Source organism: Zingiber officinale, chromosome 3A, assembly GCF_018446385.1.
Source record: "Zingiber officinale cultivar Zhangliang chromosome 3A, Zo_v1.1, whole genome shotgun sequence".
Taxonomy (NCBI): Eukaryota; Viridiplantae; Streptophyta; class Magnoliopsida; order Zingiberales; family Zingiberaceae; genus Zingiber; species Zingiber officinale.
In genome coordinates this window covers 131,789,522-131,805,621 of record NC_055990.1, presented here as the reverse complement: position 1 = coordinate 131,805,621, position 16,100 = coordinate 131,789,522, and the positions used below count along the sequence as shown (strand labels likewise).

The 16,100-nt window shown below is 41.5% G+C and overlaps 1 pseudogene; it reads left to right on the top strand.

Annotated features, from left to right (window-relative positions):
* The window catches only part of LOC122050672, an 89,192-nt pseudogene extending 73,767 nt beyond the window's left edge, over positions 1 to 15,425 (top strand).
* Positions 15,426 to 16,100: the final 675 nt, after the last annotated feature.

Below are 16,100 nucleotides of genomic sequence, written 5' to 3'. Positions count from 1 at the left end.
ACAGCTTTATTAGTTCCTAACCAGCTCGTTATAGTCCAACTTTAAACAAAACCAATCTCACACCAGCAATGAACCCAATTACCAGAGCAACGATTTCAGCTTCAAACACACTTTTCCTTGCCTCTCACTCTTTTGATGACTCAACTTTCAAGTATCTTCAAGAATTTAATAGTGTTACTAACATTATCCAAAAGTTCTCTAAAGTATAATTAAGCTATGCATTTCACATTTCAGCAACTAGATTCAAAAGGTCAAACTCATAACCAAAACTGGTCTCTAGATTATGAATTTCTCAAGTTACAGCTTCAAAACTTTGAATAAGTGGATTCTCAAAGTAAAGAGAAAAACAGATGGATCGATTAATCGATACAAAACTCGTTTAGTTGCAAAAGGATATACTCAAATGAAGGGTATTGATTTTGAAGAGACATTCTCCCCACTTGTGAAGTTTATGTCAATACGTATCATCCTAGCTATAGTAGCATAATTTGACATAGAATTACATTAGATGGATGTAAAAATAGCTTTCCTTAATAGTAATCTTGATAAAGAAATCTATATGGTATGGCCAGAAGGTTACATTGTTGAAGGCCAACAGAATAGACTATGTAGACTTAAGAAGTCTATATATGGGCTAAAACAAGCGTCAAGACAATGGAACATAAGATTTAATGAAATCATTTTATCTTACGATTTTGAAATGATCAATGAGGATCATTGTATTTACCTAAGAAAGAGAAAAGAAAAGTTCGTCATTTTATCATTATATGTTGATGATATGCTAATAGCTGGAAATGACATAATGTGTGTGATAGAAGTCAAATCATGGCTTTCATCATAATATGACAAAATAGATATGGGAGAAGCAGAGTACATATTAAGAGTGAAGATCATTAAAAATCGATCGAAAAGACTTTTAAGTTTGCCTCAAGAGGCTTATATCACTAAGATGCTACAACACTTCAATATATCAGATTGCAACATTGCATAGACACATGTAGTGAGAGATATTGTTTTGAGCAAAAGTATATATCCCAAGACCCTTGAAGAAATAGTCAAATGAAGAAAAAAAATCATATGTTAGTGCTATTGGTAGTTTAATGTATACTATGTTGTGTACTCGTCCTGATATAAGATATGTTGTTGGCTTAGTTAGTTGTTTCTAATCAAATCGAGGATCAAGATATTAGAAAGCGATGAAGAGGATAATCAAATATCTCAAAGGGATAGCGAATTATTGCCTCTGTTTCCAAGGATCAGATATGAGCCTGAGTGGCTATATAGATGTAGATTGGGCGGAGGACCTTAATGACAGAAAGTTCACATCTGGCTATACCTTCTTGCTGAATGGTGGCGTCATTTCATGGAACAAAAAGAAGCAGGCTTGTGTAGCCCTGTTGATAATGAAAGTTGAGTATGTGGCTTATGTAGTGGCTATGCAAGAGGTTGTCTAGTTAAGAAGGTTCCTAAAGCATCTGAAGATTGCTGAGAATAGTGGGAGTCCTGTTATACTATACTATGATAGTCAAGCTACTATAACTTTTTCCAAAGATTCCAAATATCATAGTAAAGGCAAGCATATAGAAATTAAGTATAATTTTATAAGGGATAGTGTTGATAAGAAAAAGATAGTTCTTGAGTACATCCCTACACGTAATATGTTGTCGATTCTTTTACTAAGACATTGACTAAAGAGTCATTTCAAGGGCATGTGAAGTCTTTGGAACTTCGAAGAATCTAACTTATTGTAAAGACATTTAGATAAATAAAAATGTCATGATCTATTCAATGTATATGTCTTTGTCACATTTGAATAAAGTCTCGATAAGCATGTTGGCGGATTGAGATTAGTCTACTCACATGGATAATCATCTCTATTTATTAACTATAAATAGAGGTAAGATCGTTGCTTATGGGACAAGTTATGTAGCTATGAATAGAGACTAGGAGTGTAATCGAGTCGAGCCGAGCCGAACTCTTGAATGTTTGAGCTGGGCTCGTTTATAATCGAGCCGAGCTCGAGCTTTATTTAATGAATATATTCATGGCTCACGAGCTTATTCGAGCTTTTATCGAGCCTAAACGAGATTAATAAATAAAAATCATAAATTTAAATATTCATTAAAAACTAAATTATATATTTAGAGATAATTATAATATTATTATTAAAATTTATAATTTTATTATAATAAATAAATTTAATATATTTGTCTATATTTTTCATAAATAAAGTGTAAAATCTATAAATTTAATATTAAAACTATTATTTTTTTATTTAAAAGTTTCTTAATGAGCTTAACGAACGTGTTCACGAGCTAACGAGCCGAATATTGCGAAGCTTGAGCTTGGTTTGTTTATCTTAACGAGCCTCATTAAACGAGCTCAAACGAGCTTTTATCGAATTGAGTTTCGAATAGCTCGCGAGCGGCTTGGTTCATTTACACCCCTAATAGAGACATACTCATAAGTTAAGGCTGCCTTGATAATTGTGTCAAGTTGAGATCATTTATGTAATGATTGGAGTAAATGTATCCACCATTTATTGATTCTGTTTAGATCCAAATTGAAATTCATATGTTGAATTCAGGATTCATACGTTAAATTCAAGATTAGACATTAGGTATGTCTAGATTGAAATCTGTACAATGTTAGATTTTTATAAAAAATAATATGCGCTCTTTTTAGTAAAGAGAATAATATCGTAGCATGTGATTCATACCACATGTGCTATAGCGACAAGAAGGGTAGTAGGAGAGTGGATCTCTTCTTCTCTATCATGTAAGACCCTTGAGATAAAGTTAATCTCAAACTTGCCCTAAGTGACTATTTAGCTGTCTACTTGAAGTTCTGATCAATGTATGCTACATTAGCATATTTTCTATTGGCTATAGATGATTCAGTCTATGAAGCATAACTAGGAAAGTGATTGATTAGAATAAATAGATTCTAGCAAAAAAGGGAGATTAAGATTAATTTACATCTGTGACATTTATTCACTTGTACTAGTTACATCTTTGTTTAATACATAAAATGTAATTATGAATAATTATGTTGATTGGAGATGTTGAATATGCTCATGACATAATAGTCATTATGAGGGATTAGAAATATTCATATTGATGTAAATAATTTAATCTAGGACAAAGGAAAGTTATTGATATCTCTAATTCGTTCTATAGAGTAGCTATGTAAGGTATAACAATCTTCTAAGTAATAATTACTCAGTGTGCTAACTGTTGGAACCCCAAGGTTGTTTTGGTGTGATCAACAAGTTAAGTTAGGTCCTATGTGTTTATAACCTTGTGTCTAAGTGTGCAGGAGCTTAGGAGCACAGGTAGTCGAGCGGAAGACGCAGCTAGCGAGAAGGACGGCAGTCCGAGGGACGAGGTGCTGCGGAAGAGTACATCGACGGACGAGAAGGAAGCGTGCGGTGGTTCCGAGGGACGAAAGCCGGAGCGGAAGATTGCTCGAGAAGCAAGAGACGCAGCTAGCGAGAAGGACGGCATGTGGTGCGTCCGAGGGACGAAGACTACGGATGAGTACGCCGGCGGACGAGAAGGAAACACGCGGCAATTCCGAGGGACGAGAAGTCGGAGGGAAGCCCGCTCAAGAAGACCGGAAGTTGGGTTCGGGTGAGCCCTTTTCCGGATGGCAGAGATCACCCAAGCGAGAGGATCCGGAGGAGAAGAACCGGACAGAGGCGGGACTGAACCAGAGAAGAGGTCCCGGACGAAAAAGTCAACACCTGTTGACTTTGGGCTCCGAGGCGCCCGGAGCAGTCCGAGACACTCGGAGCCCTCCGGGGTGCCCGGAACCACTCCGGGCGCCCGGACCTTGATTTTGACCAGGATCGCGATTTACGCAATCTGAACGTTGGGGGATAAAGTTTTATTCCCCCAGGTCGCCCGGAACCCTTCGGGGCGCCCCGACCAAGGCTATAAATATAGCCTTAGTACAGAAGCTTTTCAACGAACTCAGAACTGTAAATCCAATGCTTGTGCGCTTTAGAGTTTTAGTTGAGCTTCTTTCTTTTTGTACGTCAATGTTGTAAGAGGCTTCTCCGCCTGAAGGAGATTGATATTGGGGTTAATCTTCCTTGGATTAACAACCACATCGGTTGTAACTAAGTAAACACTCGTGCCTCTTATTTTATGCTTTTAATTTACTGCTTAATCTATTAATGCAAGTGTTAGCTTAAAGAGTTCGAGGAAGGTTGTTGTTTGCTTTTTGTATTTACAGGACTATCCAACAACCCTTTCCTAGCCGGCCCAACGGTCCTACAAGTGGTATCAGAGCCAAGACGCCTCAGAAGGGATAACCGCCGTCTGAAGCAACAAAACGATGGCCGAAGCAAAGGACTACCCACCTGCATTCGAGGGGGAGTTTTCCATCTGGAAACAAAAAATGGAGGTATACCTTAATTCAGATTTTGGTATTTCTTTAATATTAAAATTTGGTTATGAAGAACCGAAGAACACGAACGGAGAAAGACTCGATCTACGCCTCTGGAACAAGAAGCAACGTAACGAGTCAATGGCAAACGGTCGGGCAGAATTTCACATTCTAAGCGCAATACCAACTAAAGATTTCGACAAAGTCAGAGAGTACAAAAGCGCGAAAGAACTTTGGGAAAAGTTCTTAAAGATCTATGAAGAACCGGTTGAAGCCGTCTTTTCAACCGTCATCAGAAGAATCCGAGACGGAAGAAATTACCGAGACAGCCCCAACAAACTCAATGGTCGAATTCCATCCCGAAGCAAGCCCATCCCGGATGAGCAACGATGAAGGGGGAGAAACTTCGGAAGAAAGCAACTCGACAGGGGGAGAATCAACTATCGAAAAGGTAAGTCAGGTATGGACTCGAACTTCTGATCAATTGGTTCAATCAATCGAAAAATTGCCTGAAGATTTTTTCGAATCAGAAATTGAATCTTCAAAAAAGGATTTTAGATTAAGAAATCTATTATTAATAGAATCCTGCAAATTAGAATTTTTGTTAAAAAATTCCTGCAAACTACAAAATATTTTTTCGAACGAATCTTGCACATTGCCAAAAGAATTTTTTATATCGTCAGAAAAAGATTTCGAATTAAAAAATCTTTTGTCAAACGAATCTTGTAAAACAGAAAAATTGTCGAAACATTTTTTACCTATTTTTTGCTGAAAGAATGTTGCCAAATAAAAGTATTGTCACAAGAGTCTTGCAAGTTACAAAATACTTTGTCAAACGAATCTTGCAAACTTGAAACATGTTTAAAAGATCTTTTACCAAAAATTTCGTCAAAAGAATTTTCTGCATGTTTAATATTATTTACTTTAAATATGAAAAAGTGTGATTTAAGAAGTTATGATATATTGAAATGGAAATTTAAAATTTTCTGATAAAAGTATTAGAATAAAATAAATAAATAAATGCATAGAATTTTTTTTTAATATTATCAATTTTCTTAAATTTTCTTGCATAAAATTTTGGGTTTAGAAAAATATTTTTTAGGGTGAAAACTTAGAAATTTTCCAAAAGTTATTCTTAATTTAGAAATTTTCTCTGATATTTTGTGTAAAATACCGGAAATAGGCGAATATTAATAAGGGAATTTTCCGGAATTTTTAGAAATTTTTCGAGAATTTTTCGGAGCTCGTATGGACGAGTTAACGGGGATGAAAACGGGGTCCGGAAAAGCCTGTTTAGGCTACCCTGTTTTAATGAGGAAAAGTTTTAATTTTTCCTTTTCCTTTTCTTTTTCTTTTTTCTTCTTTTTCTCCGGTTTTCTCCGACGCTGAACCCGCGTGCCGACTTCTTCCTCTTCGCGCGCCCGACGCCTCCGAGCCCTAATCGCTCGAGGCGATTCTTCATCCCCTCTCCTCTCCCGAGCCGATCTTCACTTCTTCCCTCTTCTCATCTTTCTCTCCTTCTCTGCCGAGCCGGTCGAGCCACCACCCGATTCTCCTCCTCTTTCGAGCGCCGGCAGCCGACCTTCCCCACTGCTCTCGGTCGACACCGTCCAGCAACGCTAGTGCCGATTGGGTTGTGCCCTAGCACTGTGGCCGGCTACCCCTCCGACGAGACACCGCCGACCTCCCTCCTGCCCTAGCCTCTGCCCTGATTTCTTTCTTCCCGCACGAAGTAGTCCAGCGACGTCGCCTCTTTGCCCAGCCTCAGCCGCGACACCCATCTCACGGTGCCACCTTTTCTGTGCCCTAGCGACGGTGGCCGGGTTTCATTTGTGCCCTAGTTCCGAGCCTTGGCTTCTCCTCAAAATCTGTGGTGATCGGTTTTCTTTTTCCCTCCCGCGGCTTAGCTTCCACTGTCGATCTGTTGTTCTTCTTTCTCCGCTCACAGATTCAAGCAGTGACACCAGAACCTGATGAGTCTTGGCCGGCAAGTGTTGATTTGGGGCTCAGATTACAGAGGTATGGATGCTGCCCTAATTGGTTGTCTAGGGTATTTAATTGTTGCTGTGGGTTTTTATTGTGATCCTGTTAGTGTGGAGGATTTTCAGCAGCAATTACTTCGTTTGGCAGCACGTTATCTTACGGTGGAACAACCGCTGAGGTTTCAGATTAAGGTAAGGATTGGGTGATTGAATATATATGTGATGAAGTATGAGTTGACACATAATTTATTTATAATTATTTGATCATTAGGTTTGTGTAGATTTATTTGGTTATCTGGATTTGGATCTTATAATTGTTTATGGATAATGGATCCCTGATGTAGATTGGTTTGGTTTAAAATGGAACGAGGGTTAAGATAATTAACCCTAGACAATTGTTATATTTAATTTAGGTAGGCAAATGGTTATGTGGATTAGGGTTTTCCCTAATTTAGTTTCGTGGATTTTATTTAGCTATTTAAATTCTTATGAATTTAGCTAAATAAAAAAAATATGTATATTGATTGGTACAGGACTTTGATTCGAGACGGTGACTCGACGAGGGATCTATTTCGGAGTGGACCTTTTCTTATTGGAGGCGGGTACTTTTGACTTTTTGTCTTTGATATGCTTAGTAATGAAATTAACATGTTGCATTAATTGTGTTTCTTATCTGTTTCGGTTAATCACTACCCAAATCTTGGTACATGCTTGATTTATTGATTGGTTTGCATCTCATGTATATTTTACCTGTTTATACAAGCTTATAGGGGGTAGTGATATACCATGCTTTACCATGTTCAGGACTTAGGTTTTATACCTTCTGTGTACCTTTGGATTGTTTTGATTCGTGGACCTATGATGCATTTTTATATACATGTGGATTAGGTCAGGATATTTTGTGGTTAGTGCCATGCACCATTTGCATGATTGCATGCTGTGCGATAGTCCGCTCCATTATTATTGAGCACATCGCCAGTTACATGGATCTGCACACACCACCACTCATGGGTTAGTGGTCAATTCAGGCTGAGTGTGTTGCAGCAGGGACTCTGTTAGGCACCGTTGGTCCGCTCATGGGTAGTGTGACACAACGTGTTATCTGGTAGGGATTCCTCCCCGTCTTTGAGTACCGGGAGATGAGAGCATTGCGCTCCCCCTTTATGATTTGGGGTAGGAGGATAGGTGTACTCCGACAGCATCCCGTCCACTCGGTCACTCATCAGGAGTAGTGACGACAGAGTGCACGGTTGTCACAGCTCTACCCACTCGGCCTCACTATTGTGTGTGAGATGATCGACTGACGTCAGGGATGACCAGGACGCATCATTGGCATCATATGCATGATGCATTTATTGTTTGTGTTTGTGCTTGCTGCATTTATATGCTGCATATTATTTGGATACCTATGTTTGACATGCATACAGGATTCCTATACCACTCGGACTGTTTGTCTTTATACACAAGTCCTGGTTAGTACAGTTCCTCTCCTGTTTACTTCAGATGCATATTTTTATCTTTCTTATATCAGGAGACTGTACGCATGATTAGTGTTAGGTGTTATTTCTTTACTTTGCATATCAATTGTACCTCCTGAGTGTTGGACTCACCCCGTCTCCATTGTTGTTATTTTCAGGTTGATGCTGTCCGGAGGGAGTTTCAGTCGCTAGTACTCACTGCACGTAGTGCTAAATCCCTGCAGACCTCGAGGATTTATCTATCATTTGGTTTGGTTTTTTTATTTGCTTATGTGTGTACTTGGATATTTGGATACTTGGACATCGTATGTTTTTCTTTTGATATTGATGGATGTTCTATTCGATATGTTTTTACTACAGGCCTGCCTGGACGACATAAGAGGTGAGTTTCGTCGGATTTGAGTTTTGCGAGTGTAGTGGAGTAGGGTGGATTTCGAGTCAGTGTAGTATTGTGATGTTACCATTATAAACTGCGTGGTGAATGTTTTTATTTATTGTTATTATTCCAGCCGCCTGTGGCTGAGGTATATGAGGATGTTGAAAGTTTCAGATTGTCCACCGTACAGGGGAGACGCTGTCGAAATTTTCTCGGACAGGGACTCCTCTGGGGCGTGACAATTTAGTGGTATCAGAGCACAGTTATACGATCTTTTGTTTTCATATTTTGGATGTTTGGGATAACTTGATACCAATTTATTTATTTGGTATCAGAGCGCCAAGTTTGGCAATACTTGTTGGATTTTTGTATTATGGATTTTCGAGATTTATCTGATACCAATTTATTGGTATCAGAGCGGGTTATGATACCTGCTTTTGGTGTGCTGGAGATTTATCGGATACCTGTTGTTGGTATTCTGGATATTTGGTTAGCTTGGTTTGCGAGTCAAACTGGGCATTTTCGAATTTTCGATATGGTTATGTTTCGGATTTCCGTTTCGGATTTATATGGATTTCCGGCGATTTTCTCATTCGGAATTTTGAGGTCAGAAGTTGGGGACTGGACAGCGATGGAACATCTCCAGACGGAAAATAGGTATGATGTTTATTTTATGATAGTTATGACATCTATTAGCACTTTATCTTTATTACCTGTCTGGTTGTTGTAGCCATATTACATGTGATGGGTTAGCCACTGATCATGGTCGACCCTAATAGAGATCAAGGATTATAGTCTCTGGTGATTTTTCATATCATACCACCAGTAGTTTTAGTTTCTGTTACTACTAGTAGGAGTTGGAGGCACATACCAGCCTCTGCTATTGTTAGCTGGCTAATGGATGATACCTACATATTCCTGTTGACTTAGCCAGTAAAGTTTTTATACTCATATTTTTTTTTTGGATATTAGGGTATTCGATACGATAAAAATTGGTCATTTGGGGAGTTATCATGTTTGATCATTGTTGAGAATGATTTGAGGTTGAGGAATATTGGGAGATCAGATATTGTGATGTGTTGATTTCTAATGATTTATGAGAGTAAATGTTATGTGGTTGTTTGATGATCTATTAGTGGATAACTATTTTGATGATTTATTATTTGGGTTGTCGTTGATGGTGACATAGTGAGTGTCATGTTTGATGTTCACAGGTTTGATGATTATAGTTGGTGATCAGGTGGAAAGGATTGATTTAGCCATATACCATTGTCGGCTTGGATAGTTTATAGAGGATCAATGTATCCTATTCCATGAAGACTTTGACCATGGACTGTATATACCCGGTTGGATGACTCAGAAAGTGCATTGGGATATGTGACCCCGCTGATGTAAGGAAGTGTAGAGCTAATTGCTTAACACTTATGGGATACAATCGTTACTAGTGTATACTGGGAGAGTACATTTGGATTTAAGATGATAAATTTTCCCCATTAGATATAGTCTTGGTAGTGTACGACATTGACTTGCAATGTTATACCATGGTGTGTATATCTTCCTTGTCCGATATTAGTTCCTTTGAACCTAGAGCAGGGTTGTTACTGGATGATTAGGCTGCTTTATTTTGGGTTGCTTTTGATTGATGTATTCATGCTTGATACATATGCATGAATTTTGTTTAGATATACCCGAAAACCATGAGTGTTGGTAGCATAAGGTTGGTCTCTTTGATTGAGCTGGTATGCTGATTTTGCATGTCTATGTTGCATGTATATTATGATTGTTATGTGTTGTAGGAGTCCTATGGTAGACTGCCCATTTGCGAGTAGTATATGTATCCATGTTCTCATATGGTTGTGGGTTCCTTGTGATTCATAGTTATGTAGTTCGATGTATGTATCTGAATGTATTATTGAAGATATCTTATCGATTAAATCCGAGTTGTGGTATAAGTACATCTGTGGTATTTTGATGGAGGTATCTTGTCGATCTAATTTATGTTGTGGGATGTGCACATGAGTTTAGATATTTTTCTTGATATATCTTATCGATTTAATCTGTGTCGTAGTATGTGCGCATGTGTTTGAGTGTCTTAATTGGAAGTATTTTGTCGATTACATCGATGTTGTGATAAGTACATATGGGTTTGATGTGGTATCTGAGGTATTTTTTTTATTTTGTTTGATTTTGAGTGCACCTGGGTTTAGTATGCTTTGTTGGAAGTATTACGTTGATTATACTCTTGGCATAGGTGTATATATGCCATGTGAGGTGGTTTGAGGTGTATTGTCGATTATACCCATGTTGATATATGCACACGGGGTTCGGTAGGTATTGTTGGAGGTATTGTTAGGATCCTTCGTACGGAGGCTAGAGAGGGGGGTGTGAATAGCCGACCCCAAATCGTCGTTTCTTTCTACAAAACGTGTTAGCGCAGCGGAAATAAAACAGTAGAAAGGAAACGGTGAGAAGATCAAACCTCAAACTCGATGGATGTAACGAGGTTCGGAGATGAACTCCTACTCCTCGGCGTGTCCGTAAGATGGACGAAGCCTACCAATCCGTCGGTGGATGAGTCCCCGGAGAACCGGCTAATACAATATACTCCTTCTGGGTGGAGAAACCTCGCCACAATGTTTCTTGCACAAGCAAGATAGGAGTACAACAGATACAAGAAAGCAAAAGACAATATGAAACACTTGCTTGCCTTTCTTGTTGACTGGAGTGATGAAGCAGCAGCTTCACACCAGCAGCAGCTGACGAGAATCCATCGAGAAGCTCACGCGAAGCTTGAGCACCAGGAGCTCAACAGCTCGATAGCGGTAAGAGCAAAAGCTCTAGAGCACAAGAACAGAAGTTCTAAGAATGAAGAAGTAGCACAGCGAAGCCCGTAGCTTCTTTTATACTGCGAAGAAAACACGAAGGAATATAGCGGTTGCGTCATAGCGGCTAGTGCCGATCGGCCGATCGAGTGTGCCCGATCGGTCCACGGATCGATCGGCGCTTTCTCGAACTCCGCTAGCTCGATCGTGCTCGATCGGTCGTGGGGACCAATCGGTATGGCACGATCGGTCTGGACCGATCGAGGCTTATTGGTTCCTCGGTCCGAGGACCGTCAGATGATCGTCAGTAGCGCTGAGGAATACTGATCGGTCTTGCGGACCGATCGAGCTCCATCCGATCGGTCCCGGACCGATCGGTAGCTCCGAATCGATCGTGCCTTACATTTGTTATCGATCGGTCCCGGACCGATCGGATACCTAACGTATCAACTGATCGATCTGCAAGCCGATCGAGCTTGGTTTTTGCCCAAACCAAGTCCCAAACCTTCCAAACCAATATCCGGTCAACCCTGACCTATTGGTACATCATGCTTAGCATCCGGTCACTCCCTTGACCTGCTAAGACTCCCCACCAAGTGTCCGGTCAATCCCTTTGACCCACTTGGACTTTCTTCTTCGTGCCAAGTATCCGATCACTCCCTTGATCTACTTGGACTTCCCAACACCAGATGTCCGATCACCCTTGATCCATCTGGATTTTCCCTTGCCCGGCTTAACTCACCAGGACTTCCAAACTTCCTAGCTTCACTCACTAGGACTTTTACCTGGCTTCACTAACCAGGGTTTTCCCTTTCACCTAGCTTCACTCACTAGGATTTTCACCTGGCTTCACTCACCAGGATTTCCCGACTGCCTGGCTTCACTCACCAGGACTTCTCCGACTGCCTGGCTTCACTCACCAGGACTTTTCCCCGTGCCAAACTCCCTGTTTGGACTTTCCGCGTGCCAAGTCTCCATACTTGGACTTTCCGTGTGCCAAACTACCTGCTTGGACTTTTCCCGAATCAGGTCAACTAGGTCAACCTTGACCTAAGGTTGCACCTACAATCTCCCAAACACCTATTCTTGTCAAACATCAAGAATACAACTCTCTTCTCGTCAAATATCGTCAAACATCAAAACATAACTCGAGTCAGGTCAACTCGAGTCAGGTCAACCAGGTCAACCTTGACCTTAAGGTTGCACCAACAGGTATCACACTGATTTATACCTGTGTGTGTGAGTTTGATGTATAATAATTGGAGGATTATGTTGATCATACATATGTTGTGTGAGCAAGTGTGCCAGGTGTATTGTTGGTAGCAGCATGATTCTACTTATGTTGAATGCAGGATGTAGAGTGTTTGCATTATGTCATTTGTTAGATTACCCTGTCAACCCATATTTTTATCAGTGGGTGACTCACTACGATGTTGATAGATTTGACGATGAGTTTGATGTGATTGCTGGATTATTATACCTTTGGCTGCCACAGTAATATGTAGTAATGTGATCTTGTACAGACTCTAGTTGGATAGTTAGATATCTTGGTCATTTATGGATTGTCTGTGGTAGAGCGACCTCATGCAGTCTCTGGCTAGATAGTAGGGTGCTTTAGGCACTTATGTTTGTTTGTGGTAGAGTGTCGCTCCCACATATTTTAGATGGTTGTGGTGGAGCGTAGGTCCCACATATTATGGACTGTTTTTGGTGGAGCGCTGCTCCCATATATTGTGGATTTCTTGTAGTGAAGAATTGCTCCCTTATATATATTGTAGACACATATTGAGGATTTATTGTGGTAGAGCGTTGCTCCCACATATATGGTATTTTCTGTGATGGAGCGTTGCTCTCACACTGGAGGATCTATTCTTTGGTGATTTATATCGTTGGTGATCAGATCTGTTTATTGTCGAGGATCTTATGGATTGGGAATGTCTGTGATACGGACATTATGTGTATTGGTTTTACCATTAGGGCTTGTGGAGCCTTAGATGTTTCCATGGACTAGATGACTTGGGTATCCCTAGGATATTGGATCAGAATTCGTTATCGTTGTTGACGACGTGGTGTTTTATTCCTGATCTGAGGGGTATCACGCACATCATCTTTACATAGTTCTAGAGATGTTTCGATGGAAACGTCTAGATGTGAAGATCAGTAGCGCGTATTTTGATTGTCTTCTGTGAGATGTTTGAGACACACGGTCACCAGTAGGAGTATACCGTGGTTTCACAGGAGATTGAGGTTGTTACCGTTGGAAGTAGACGGAGTCTATAGAAGAGGCTCGCAACTTCCTTTGTTTGGCTCGATATTTCCGGAGATACGTTGAGGGTTTCTCTCGGATAGTTATGTCACTGACACGCCTGACCTGGAAAGGCGTGAAGTTCACTTGGACTGAAGATGACAAGACCAGCTTCTAGGAGCTGAAGCGGAGACTAGTGTCGGCTCCGATTTTGAATTTTTACCTTCTGGAGAGGACGGATATGTCCTCTGCACCGACGCATCTATTCAGGGTTTGAGCGCTGTTCTGATGCAGCACGATATGGTAGTCTCCTATGCTTCTCGTCGGTTGAAGGAGCATGAGAAGATCTACCTTGTACATGATCTGAGCAAGTCACCATTATTTCTGCCATGAAGATTTGGTGACATTATTTATATGGCGTTACATTTGAGATTCTCACTGACCATAAGAGTCTCAAATATCTGGTTACTTAGAAGGAACTTAATCTCCGACAGAGGAGATGGATGGAGTTCCTGAAGGATTATGATTGTACCATTAGCTATCACCCGGGGAGAGCTAATGTGGTTGCCGAAGCGCTTAGCAAGAAGTCCGGAGGGACTTTAGCTTGCCACCGAGTTGTGGTCACAGACTTGATTTAAGGTTTATCCGATTTGGGCCTTGAGGGGTAAGGACAGACAGAGCATAGTACTCTGGTTACCATGGTTGCTCAGTCGTCGATCAGGACGAGGATCCGAGAGCCCTAGGCTACTGATCAGTATTTGTAGTTTATTTGCAGCCAGATAGCTTCCGGCAACAGACTGAGTTCACACGAGACGAGGAAGGTGTTATACACTTCCGAGGCAGATTATGCGTACTTCAGTCTCGTCCGGTCTTACAGGAGCTACTTCAGGAGGCTCATCGCTCTCGATTTGCGATCCATCCGGGAGGGACCCGTATGTATCGAGACTTGAGGCATTCCTACTGGTGGAACGACATGAAGAAAGACGTCACGGATTTCGTAGCTAGATGTCTTGTCTGTCAGCAGGTGAAGGCTGAACACCAGAGACCTGCAGGGTTACTTCAGCGGATTCCTATTCCTGAGTGGAAGTGGGATCACATTACCATGGACTTGTGGTAGGGTTGCTGAGGACACGACGAGGCCATGACGCGATTTGGGTAATCGTTGATCGATTAACCAAATTCGCGCACTTCTTAGCGATCCAGAGGACTGATTTCCTGGATTGATTGGTAGATCTGTTTTGCCGGGAGATCATCAAATCACGTGATGTTCCGTTGACTATTACTTCGGATAGAGACCCCCGGTTCACGTCTCGTTTCTGGCAGAGTCTGCAGCAGGCCTTGGGCATGCAGCTCCGATTTAGTACAGCCTTCTATCCATAGACAGATGGACAGTCAGAGCGGACCATTCAGACTTTAGAGGACCTGCTGAGGTCATGTGTTATGGACTTCGGAGGCAGTTGGGAGGACCATCTGCCGTTAGTAGAGGTTGCTTACAACAACAGCTTTCATTCGGCTATCCAGATGGCACCGTTTGAGGCGTTGTATGGTAGACCTTGTCGGACACCCGTCCTCTGGGATGAGGTTGGAGAGGCCCAGTTGTTGGGACCTCATAGAGTTCAGCAAGATGCAGAGTTGGTCCGTACTATCAGACGGAGGATGTCAGAGGCACAGTATCACCAGAAGAGTTATGCTGATCGGAGACGCAGACCACTAGAGTTCTCTGTTGGCGACCATGTATTTTTGCAAGTTTCACCCATGAAAGGGGTGAAGAGATTTGACCTCAGAGGTAAGCCAGCTCCATGATACATTGGGCCTTTCAAGATCTCGGAAAGGATTGGAGCAGTAGTTTACTGGTTGGCACTATCGCCGTCTTTGGCAAGCGTTCACGATGTATTCCACGTATCTATGCTGAGAAGATACGTACCTGGTCCGACGCATGTGCTGACAGATATCCCAGTTCCCCTTCAGCCTGACATTTCTTATGAGAAGGTTCCGGTACGGATTCTCGATCGGAAAGAGCGTCAGTTGTGGAACAAGACTATCCGGCTGGTTAAAGTCGGATGGCAGCATCATTCGGACGAGGAGGCTACTTGGGAGCTCGAGGATACTATCCGAGCTCGATATCCCCATCTTTTCACTTGAGATATGTGATTTGTTTACCGTTCAGCATTTATACTTTATATCTGTTGTTAGTACTTGCTGATGGTAGAAATGAAATTTGGGGACCAAATTTTTTATTAGTGGGGGAGAATGTAAAATACCGGAAATAGGTGAATATTAATAAGGGAATTTTTCGAAATTTTTAGAAATTTTTCGGGAATTTTTCGGAGCTCGTATGGACGAGTTAACGGGGATGAAAACGGGGTCCAGAAAAGCCTGTTTAGGCTACCCTGTTTTAATGAAGAAAAGTTTAAATTTTTCCTTTTCCTTTTCTTTTTCTTTTTTCTTCTTTGTCTCCGATTTTCTCCGACGCTGAACCCGCGTGCCGACTTCTTCCTCTTCGCGCGCCCGACGCCTCCGAGCCCTAACCGCTCGAGGCGATTCTTCATCCCCTCTCCTCTCCCGAGCCGATCTTCACTTCTTCCTCATCTCTTCTCCCCGACGCCGATCTCGCGGCCTTCTCCTTGCCCTAACCGCCACAAGCGGCGGTTCATTCCCATCCCTCGCGTATAAGCTTGGGCTCTTACCTCTTCTTCTACCTCTCCGAGCGCGCAAGCCTCCTTAGCCTCTGCCCGATTTCTTTCTTCCCGCACGAAACATTCCAGCGACGTCACCCATCTTTCGGTGCCACCTTTTCTATGCCCT